General features: G+C 43.1%; 1 long non-coding RNA gene across 1 annotated transcript; it reads right to left on the bottom strand.

Annotated features, from left to right (window-relative positions):
• Positions 1–5,198: 5,198 nt before the first annotated feature.
• Positions 5,199–11,064, bottom strand: LOC138751837 (uncharacterized). Its single transcript, XR_011350224.1, has 2 exons — positions 10,873–11,064; positions 5,199–5,429 (listed from the first exon to the last, which is right to left on the bottom strand). It is a non-coding gene; the product is annotated as an uncharacterized lncRNA (long non-coding RNA).
• Positions 11,065–11,124: the final 60 nt, after the last annotated feature.

Genomic DNA, 11,124 nt, shown 5'->3' on the forward strand with positions numbered 1-11,124 from the left:
ACTCCTGTGTTTGTCTGCAATGACTTCACCTCTGGTTCAACACTGGAACCTCTCTGCCCCCACACCCTCCCATTCACAGCTCATAAATGCAAAATAATTAATTGAAAGTTAGTATGGATCTCTTTAGAATCAATCTGTAAGGTAGTTTCTGGTGAGTCATATTTCATTCCAGACTGGTTTGGTTCCTTCTAATTCAGTATGCGGGCCGGATTTTATGATTTATGATGCTAATCATGTACTTTACTTTCTCTTGATAAACTTGCATAAGATTTTACTGAGATGCTGAACACATCTGTCTCTCATTGCCTCTTTGCTGTGTTTTCCATGTAATGTCAAATAATTCACCTGATAAATGTCACTGTCATTCTGAATGGATGCACCTTTGGCAAAGTCTTTCACACCATATGCACAAAGTCTTTGAACCCAAGTCCTTGCATTGAACCCAATGCCTGGAGAGCATTGCAGTAAGATAACTGAAATTCTTCCTTTCCTGCACCAGTTGTCGAAGCCATAGACAAAAGGAAGAAATAAACTGCATGAAACCACTCAGCACTTCATAGCTAGATTCAGAAGTAATGCAACATAAGAATATTGGCAGATAACTTGTGTTGTTTTTTTTTTAAAGTACATGTTTACATCACTGAAGTTGTGGAGTAATTTTTTTGTGTTCATAAATCAAAGAATTTAGAATCGCACAACATAGAAATAGGCCATTTCAACCCTTCTCAGCCACATCAACCACGTTGCTTATCCATGCTAATCCCATTTCCCAGCATTTAGGACAGTGTCCCTCTGTGCTTTTGTTCCAAATATATTTGCCCACATGCATTTAAAATTCTTTTTTTCTTTTATTTTTTGGCTTGGCTTTGCGGATGAAAATTTATGGAGGGGTATGCCCACGTCTGATGCAGGCTCGTTGGTGACTGACAAGTCCAATGTGGGACAGGCAGGCACGGTTGCAGCGGTTGCAAGGGAAAATTGGTTGGTTGGAGTTGGGTGTTGGGTTTTTCCTCCTTTGTCTTTTGTCAATGAGGTCCGCTCTGCGGTCTTCTTCAAAGGAGATTGCAGCCTTCCGAACTGTGAGGTGCCAAGATGCACGGTTGGAGGCGATATCAGCCCTCTGGCAGTGGTCAATGTGGCAGACACCAAGAGATTTCTTTAAGCAGTCCTTGTACCTCTTCTTTGGTGCACCTCTGTCTCGGTGGCCAGTGGAGAGCTCGCCATAGAACATGATCTTGGGAAGGCGATGGTCCTCCATTCTGGAGACGTGACCCACCCAGCGCAGTTGGGTCTTCAGCAGCATGGATTCGATGCTTGCGGACTCTGCCAGCTCGAGTACTTCGATGTTGGTGATGAAGTCATTCCAATGAATGTTGAGGATGGAGCAGAGACAGCACTGATGGAAGCGTTCTGGGAGCCGTAGGTGATGCCGGTAGAGGACCCATGATTCGGAGCCGAACAGGAGTGTGGGTATGACAATGGTTCTGTACACGCAGATCTTTGTGTGTTTCTTCAGGTGGTTGTTTTTCCAGACTCTTCTGTGTAGTCTTCCAAAGGTGCTATTTGCCTTGAGGAGTCTGTTGTCTATCTCTTTGTCGATCCTTGGATCAGATGAAATGGTGCAGCCAAGGTAGGTAAACTGGTTGACCGTTTTGAGTTCAGTATGCCCGATGGAGATATGGGGGGGGCTGGTGGTCATGGTGGGGAGCTGGCTGATGGAGGACCTCAGTTTTCTTCAGGCTGACTTCCAGGCCAAACATTTTGGCAGTTTACGCAAAACAGGACTTCATGCGCTGGAGAGCTGGCTCTGAATGGGCAACTAAAGCGGCATCATCTGCAAAGAGTAGTTCATGGACAAGTTGCTCTTGTGTCTTGGTGTGAGCTTGCACGCGCCTCAGATTGAAGAGACTGCCATCCGTGCGGTACCGGATGTAAACACCGTCTTCATTGTTGAGGTCTTTATTGGCTTGTTTCAGCATCATGCTGAAGAAGATAGTAAAGAGGGTTGGTGCGAGGACGCAGCCTTGCTTCACGCCATTGTCAATGGAGAAGGGTTTGGAGAGCTCATTGCTGTATCTGACCCGACCTTGTTGGTTTTCGTGCAGTTGGATAACCATGTTGAGGAACTTGGGAGGGGGGGGGGGGGCATCCAAGGTGCTCTAGTATTTGCCAAAGCCCTTTCCTGCTTACGGTGTCAAAGGCTTTGGTGAGGTCAACAAAGGTGATGTAGAGTCCTTTGTTTTGTTCTCTGCACTTTTCTTGGAGCTGTCTGAGGGCAAAGACCATGTCCAGTAGTTCCTCTGTTTGCGCGAAAGCCACACTGTGATTCTGGGAGGACATTTTCGGCGACACTAGGTATCAGTCTATTAAGGAGAATCCTAACGAAGATTTTGCCTGCAATGGAGAGCAGCGTGATTCCCCTGTAGTTTGAGCAGTCTGATTTCTCGCCTTTGTTTTTGTTCAGGGTGATGATGATGGCATCACGAAGGTCCTGAGGCAGCTTTCCTTAGTCCCAGCAGAGCATGAAAAACTCATGCAGTTTGGTATGCAGAGCTTTGCCGCCAGCCTTCCAGACCTCTGGGGGGGATTCCATCCATACCCGCTGCTTTGCCACTTTTCAGTTGTTCAATTGCCTTATATGACTCTTCCCGGGTAAGGACCTCATCCAGCTCTAGCCTCAAGGGCTGTTGAGGGACCTGGAGCAGGGTGGATTCTTGGACTGAGCGGTTGGCACTGAAAAGGGATTGGAAGTGTTCTGACCATCGATTGAGGATGGAGATCTTGTCGCTGAGGAGGACTTTGCCATCTGAGCTGCGCAGTTTGCAGTTTGGCATTTTAAATGCTGTTATTGGATCTGATCCACAACCTTGTTTGGCAGCTTGTTGTAGATATTCACCACATTCTTTGTGAAAAAAATTTCCCCTCATAATGTGATCAGATAACAGTGAGATCATTTGTTGAATTTAGCTATTTTTTTTAAAGATGTTGCTTTGGCGATCTATTTACATTTTCCTGTTCTCCCTTATTCGAGATTTGTCACACGATTCTGTTGAAAGTTACTATTTTTTTTGACAGTGCAAGGTTTCTGAGCACAAACTTGGGTATTTTTATTTTGATGTAAAAGGTCTTAAATCTTTCAGATACAGTGAACTCAGTGAAACACAGCTGAGAAAGGCCACCATCTAAGCCGACTTTCCCGAAAAAATCTGTGGAGGGGCAGGTAGAAATTGATGAAATCTTTTAAAATATGAGGATGGGGGAAGTGCCAGAGGTGCAGCCTGTCTCACAATTCCAGTGGCTTGGGTGCTATCTGTATGCAGTTTGCTCCAGGTGCTCTTATTTGCTCCCAGAAGCCAAGAGGAGCAGGTTGTGAGGTTAAATTAGACTTAAATAGAGGGGGAAATATTAAGGAGGAAATATGAGTGAATAGGTTGAATGATTGAGAGGAAAGATAAAGTTAGGTAACTTGTTTCCATTGGTTGGGGTGACTAAAATTAGGGGACATTGTCTCAAGGGTAACATGAAAATCTGGAGACACGGTGGTTAAAGTAAAAACACGATACTGGAGAAACTCAGCAGGTCAAAGATTCATGGTAGAATATTTCGGGTGGAGATGCAGAGGAACTGCTTTTCCCAGAAAGTGGTGAATCTGTGGGATTCCCTTTCCATTGAAGCTACCTCAGTAAATATATTTAAGACAAGATTGGATATATTTTTACATAGTAGGGGAATTAAGGGATAGAGAGAAAAGACAGGTCAGTGGAGATAAGCCTATTGTCAGATTAGGCGTGATCTCATCGACGGGCCAGATGGCCAACTCCTGCTCTTATTTTTTATGATTGTTTGCAGAGCTGGTTTTGATTTGATTCACCATTACAAAATAGCAGCAGCAGATAATTCTGCACTGGAGGTCCGAAGGATGGCCCATCAGGGAATGACATGGAATTCTCTCAGGCCTCTGGTGTCTGCTCCCACCACAGGAAACACAACCACTGCAGTAGTAGGAAATAGATCATGCCCAAGAATTTCAAGTTATTTTCATCTAAATGTATTTGCATCCTTAATGATGACCTTATCTGTAAGTCCATAGCCTTATAGGTTGGGGGAATGCTTCCTGCTTGACCTTAATTTCCCTTGCACACTTCCCAGATTATAGACCACTGTTGGTGGTGGTGTTGAAATATGAAAGAATCAATAGTGACCCTATCTTCCGATGACTAACAATCTCTGACCAGTTACCAGTCACGTTGACCATGTGCCATTGTCCTGACTGAAATACACTGCCAAACTAACCAGAGTTCATGCTTTTGACAAGTCAAGATTCAAATAGCGCTGACTGATATGTTTTTTTTCTGGATGTTTTTTTTCCAACAAAAAAAAACTTTGAGCTGAGGTAAGACTGCTAACAGGAACAAATAGTTCCCTGAAAGGGTGACTCATCCATTGAAACTGTACAAGGTCTGGTCATATAATTTCAGTGTGATGAACATCCTTGCATATAAAACAAAGTATTGTAGACTTTGTTCTTGTTTATGAAAAACCAGAAGAATGATGTCATGTTCAGATGAAAGCGAGAGAACGGAGCTGCAATGAGATCAAAGGGAAGTATGTGCTAGCATTGTTCAAGCAGGAGCCATCCTGGACAGAACACATAAACTCAATGGATCATAGAATGCATGGCTGAGAAGGAGGCCATTCAGCTCACTAGGTCCCTGCTGGCTGAATATGGACTTTTACTTCAGCGCACTCAGTCCACATTGTTGTGATTTTTTTTTGTATTCGCTTAGATATCTTTTAGATGCAAAGAGAGTTTTCCCCTTTAGACAGTGAATTCCAGACCCCCAATATACATGGAGTGAAACTCTCACTTATCCTTCAACCAATTACTTTCAGTATTGTCTGCCCTTCTCTTGGAAGCTGATCCTTTCTGTTCACTTCTGAATTGAATTCCTGCTCTCATTGAGTTCATCTCCCTCAGGATTCACACTGTTCACATTCATTTTCCAAGTATGTAAGCATTTTTTTTGTAATATCTTCTGAAAATTTATGAAATGACGGCAATTAGAATTTGCTTAAAGCACCAGAGCATTTGTCTGGCACTTTTCAAAGCAGCTCAAAGCCAATGAAGTATTTCCAGAAGTGGTGGTGATGTGGAGAACAAGTTCAGAGGGACCAAGAAGTGATGAGACCAAACACAATTCAATGCAAACAAGGATCTTTATTTACACGTGAGGGAATTCACAACATGGATCAAGCTCACACACATAGACAAAGGAACTATACACAATTCAGGCACATCAGACACAGCTACTCCCAACAGATTGCTGCTGCTCGCCGTCCCCATGGTTAAAAGCGCAGATGAAACAAATTGTACCTGCCACTAGGGGTGCAGTGCTGCCGGAGCTCACCGGAGCACTTCTCCGGCACCTCTGTAAAAAAAAAGAAACAAGTGGGGAATTTTAATGAGTGGGGAATTTAACAGTGGCTGCACATTAAATACAGGCAGGGTTGGCGTCATGTGGCCTCCCACCCCACCTGCCCGCCCCTGCTCCTGCTGAGCACTGATCTGGATACACAAGGAATCTGTTTCTTCCACAACTGGTACACTTGTCCTCATTCCTCGTCCTAGAGTTCGCTCTCAATTATACAACGCCATGTGCCAGATCTCTCAAGATTCCTTGACGTCATTTATTTTGACGCATTGGCCACCTTTGCCTTCGGTATTATTTTGCGTAGATACGCCAGTGCTGTAACCCTAATGCCCCTCTATTAGATTTTTCTGATGTCGACTCTGAATACAGGAATTTACAGAAATGGGTGTTGGGATGGGGGATGGGGAGAGGGGGTGGTGTGGAAAAATACCACTAATAACATTAGGATATTTGATTGTTTTTGGTGAATCTCATCACACTGATAACAAGTCACAACTGTCCTTTCTAGTTACGCAGCACAATATACTCCTACCCTTTACCGCAAAGTTACATGGTGAGATGGTTAAAGAGAGTAATTCCATGTGTTGGAAAGGATGGGAACAGGATGCTGGAGGAATTTGAATGCAGCTGACTCAGATTTTCTACTTTAGAAGCAAAGTACCGGCCCACACCTTACAAATGACACTCCAGCATTGCCAACGGCTCTCAACCTGAAGTGGATCTAGACTTTATTTTCAGGGGAAAAAGAGGGAGAGAGCTCTTCCATGTAATGAGCTTAATACTGCAGCTGGCTGGAGGGGAATGACTCAGGTATGCCCAATTAAGGCAATCAGAAGGCCACCCTCACCTGTGGGTTGGCTTATCTTGAATGTCATAGGGAAATGAATTTCAATTTACCCAGTCAGATAACCCTCCAGCAGCAAGCACATGGAAATTCCTTTGTCTGGAGCAGTTTCTTGTCCAACTTTTTGGACAAACCTATGGATAACACTGCCCCATAGAGAATGCATTGAAGAGGTGTGATGGAAGGTAGGCAGCAGGATAAGGGTGCTCAAGCCTTTGTTTGATGTCTGCAGGTTCCCCACATTGGACAGCACACAGGAATAATGAGAGCAAGGAACAGAGGCTATGATGACAGCGGTCATGGGGGAAGCAGTGGTGGCAGCAGGATCCTCAACCGTCTCTGAAGTCACTTCATTTTCTTTCTTTGTCTTCGGTTTTCTTTTTGAGCAAGATGGTGCCAGAGTGTGGTAATTCTTTGCCAGTCTTTGAGGGTCCCACAAGAGAAGCCTTTCACTGTATCTTAGTTGATTCAAAAATCGTAAGTTATTTTACTAAATCAAGAGGTGAGGGTAGGTGGAAAATTGTAGTGGAAGTACAGTAAAACCCCCAGTATCCAGCACCTATGAGGACAGGTCGATGACAGAAAAGTTTTTCTTGAGATTGTGTGTTACATGATTGACAATCTAATCACTAGGGGCGCCAGTGTTAAACTTTCATATTTTTTATCAATTTATTTTCTGCAATTTTTTTGGCAGTCTCCTGAGGTTGTTTGTTGCTTGAATTCTGGATAATGGGGATTTTACTGTATTGAGTTCTGCACTGGACAAGTAGTAGCTTCAGTAGGAATCATCAGTGCAGCTGAGGATAAGTTGGGGAATGGTACCTCAGTGGGATTGGAAAAGGGTCTGTTCCATACACCCAACAAAAAGGCAGGCATCACTGGGGCCCATATACATGCCCGAGGCTACACCTTGGGCATGTACACCTTAGATCTGGAGGGCATGAGAGGACATGTTCCGCAAAGTGGAGGAGGGTGATAGTTGATAGGAATTCATTCTACATTTTAGAAAGAGGCCTGCGGCCTTCCTGATGGGGTATGAGGCTGCGGGAGCCAGAGAATGGGAAATCTTCAATGAGATGGATGGCATGAGTGGAGTTCGGGGTTGAGATTGAAAGGGATTATGATGGGGGAAACAACCTGTTGTTGAAAATAAATTTGGTGAGACAGGTGCTGAGAGAAACAAGGGATTTGCCAGAGTAGCTCTGCATATTTTAGTTTGGAGATAGAATTGGGCTGTGTGCATCTGAGAAAATCTTAGTATGGAAGTGCAAGCCAGTTGGTGAATTGATGATGGCTGGTGAGGGCTTGATCTTCAGGTATATGTGAGGAGACGTCATAGAGCTTCAGCAATGTGAAGGTCAGTGTGTGCTTCCCTTGTTAGCATGTTTAATCATGAAGTTGGAATTGGTTCAGAGTGAATGGAAAGCAGAGTACTTGTTGGTGCAGGAGTGGGGAGCACTGACATTACAGTAGGCAGAACTCCAAGTGATTAATGTCCCATCAACAGTTGACGATGAAGGAACAACTTCAGGATTGAAGGATGTCCACTTAGAAAAGAGATTTCAGAAGAATTTGTTGAGCCAGAGGGTGGTGAATCTGTGGAATTTGACGCCACAGGCAACTGTGGAGGCCAGGTCACTGGGCACCATCTTGCTCAAAAAGAAAACCGAAGACAAAGAAAGAAAATGAAGTGACTTCAGAGACGGTTGAGGATCCTGCTGCCACCACTGCTTCCCCCATGACCGCTGTCATCATAGCCTCTGTTCCTTGCTCTCATTATTCCTGTGTGCTGTCCAATGTGGGGAACCTGCAGACATCAAACAAAGGCTTGAGCACCCTTATCCTGCTGCCTACCTTCCATCACACCTCTTCAATGCATTCTCTATGGGGCAGTGTTATCCATAGGTTTGTCCAAAAAGTTGGACAAGAAACTGCTCCAGACAAAGGAATTTCCATGTGCTTGCTGCTGGAGGGTTATCTGACTGGGTAAATTGAAATTCATTTCCCTATGACATTCAAGATAAGCCATTTAAGGGAGAGATTGATAGGTTTTTGGTTAGCCAGGGCATCAAAGGTTACAAGGAGAAGGGAAGGCAGTGGGGCTGATTCAGAAAATGGATCACCTTATGATTGAATAGCCGGAGAGACTCAATAGGCTGAATGGTCGATTTCTGCTCTGATGTCTTATGGTCTTACGGACTTTTGAAAAGGCCAAGAGCAGGAAACTTGATGGGGGTGGGTTGTCCAAGAGAGGGAAGACTGTTGGAGACAGTAAAGGTATCATTAGCGATGAAGGAAAGTTTTAAGATAGAATTATCTGGAACAGAGGTTGTGAACTCAAGGTCAAGAATTTTTAAATCCTGGAGTTCAGGAGGTTTGTTATGTGATCATGAAAAAGTGATTGCTAATCTGAAAAGTTCCTGCAATGAATGCTGCAGCATTCAGGAGGTTTGTTTGTTATGCCTTGGCCATAGGAATTATATGTAGGATATTGTTGTAAACAGACTTTGAATTCTGCTTCTGAAATTCCATTTTAGTGGGTTACTATATTTAGGAAATAAAATCAACAGGCAACTGAAATTGAATTTCTGTCCCATTGTTTCCACTGGCACTATATCCACAATAAGCAGGGTTAAGCCCATGATACCCACGAAAGGTTCAAATATAAATTTGGGAAGCATTAACTTGCATTGTTAGCAGGGTTGCATTGATTTCATTGTCACATGGGTGGTCGAAGATTTATCCAGGCATTTAAAAACTCACTTGATATTTACTACAGGAAATGGGGAACTGAAAGAATAGAGTAGGGTGACATCACATAGCTAAAGTGAGGGAAGGCTCATCTGAAATATAACTAGCATAAAAGGTTGATTTCTTTGTCTTTAAATTTTCGAATAACAACAAAATGGGGATAATACTCAAGACAACGACCAAAGTCCCTCTGTTAAATGGTATAAAAAAATGATATTGTGTGCTGATTTTGAGGTTTCCAAGTCTGAGCTCACTGGATATTTAAAGGGTAGAGACTTAAGGGAAAAAGATCAAAAGAAATCAGCCATGATTTAAATTTAATTTTTTTTAGACATTCTGCATAGTAACAGGCCATTTCAACCCACGAGTCCATGCCGCCCAATTTACACTCAATTAACCTAACGCCTGGTACGTTTCGAACGGTGGAAGGAAGCCTGAGACCCTGGGGAAAACCCATGCAGGTACTGCTTCTTACAGACAATGTGTGATTTGAGCCCAGGTCCCGATCGCTGGCGCTGTAAAGGCTTTGCACTAACTGCTACGCCAACCATGCCGCCCCCAAATTGATGGGTAGCATGAGCTTAAGGGCTGAATGGCTTGTATCTGTTCTTGAAATAATGAATCCCTCCCTCTTTTCTCATTTGCTTTTTTTTCCCTTGATCTGATTATAATTACGTGTCTATGCAACTTTCCATCTGCAAATTAGTTCCAGCATTTTCCCCTAAGAACACAGAAATGTTTTTTTTTGCAAAAACTGTGAATATTGTTGCTTCCGTAGAGGAATGAAAACTCAGTGGTTTTCCTTTACCTCGTGTTTTTTTTTACTTTCTCTGCTAGTTTGTCGGAATTGCAAATTTAAAAAATGATCCTGCAGCATTCATTGCAGGAACTTTTCAGATTAGCAATCACTTTTTCAAAAGGAAAGAACATCAAGTACACTTATTCAGAGCTCTTGAATTAAGCTGCTGGGCCAGTCTCCAGAAGTAAAGGCCATTGAGAAAGTATGAATACCACAGTAACTGTAGAACCTACATTCAAACAACTAGTAATTATGTCAACCCGGAGTTTCAATAAAACCCAATCTCTTGGTTAAAAACTTATGAAACCGTTTGAATGGTTATAATAACCTACTGGAAAATTACCTTCAAGAAAATTCAAGGCATTGATGAGACCACACAAAGCACTGTGTCAAGTTCTCATCACCCAGCTATAAGAAGGATATTTATAGAGGGATGCAGGAGATTCACCAGGACATGGCCAGGATGAGCGCGGCTGAGTTATTGGGAGAGGTTAGATGGGCTGGGTCTTTATTCCAGAGATCAAAGGAGACTGAGAAGTGATCTCATGAAGGTTGATAACATCATGAGGGGCATGGGTAAAGTAAATGCTCACAGTAATTTTCCCAGGGTAGATGATTCTAGAATGAAGAGAGAGTAAGGTGAGAGTGGAAAGATTCAGGAGGGACCTGAGAGGCCACATTTTTACTTAGTGTGGTCCACAAGTGGAATGACCTGTCGGAGGACACAGTCGAAGTTGGTACAATTATAACATTCAACAGGAGTTAGGACTGATTTATGGATAGGAGGGGTTTAGAGGGCTATGGACAAAATGTAGGTAAATGGGATCCTTAACTCATCAGCATGAAATAATGGAAGAACCTGTTCTATCCTGGATGACTTTTATGATTCTGTGTCTCTAAGAAATATGCCATTTCATCCTACATGAAACTCCAGAAACAACATGCATATGATCTTTTAGTTTCTCTATTCAACAGAAATCAAGGATGGTCAATGACTGCCTATGAATGAACTGGAATCAGATGAAGAAATCTTTGCATTTCATTACCTTCTGACCTGTTCTATTGACAGATACTGGTTTTGTTATGGTGTGTAGCACAAACACTTTGTCATAACAGACAGCCCAGTAGACACAACATCCTGTTTGCTTAGAACTGTGGTGGCAATTGGAGTACTTTAGATACTGCAACAACCTGCCTCCCTCTCCTTGGCATTGACTCATAGTTTGACCCACCTTGTATGAGGCATTTTGCATTATAAGGTAGGCCAGCATTGTGATGCAATAAATAGAGTTACTGCC

Source organism: Narcine bancroftii, chromosome 1, assembly GCF_036971445.1.
Source record: "Narcine bancroftii isolate sNarBan1 chromosome 1, sNarBan1.hap1, whole genome shotgun sequence".
In the NCBI taxonomy this organism is placed as follows: domain Eukaryota; kingdom Metazoa; phylum Chordata; class Chondrichthyes; order Torpediniformes; family Narcinidae; genus Narcine; species Narcine bancroftii.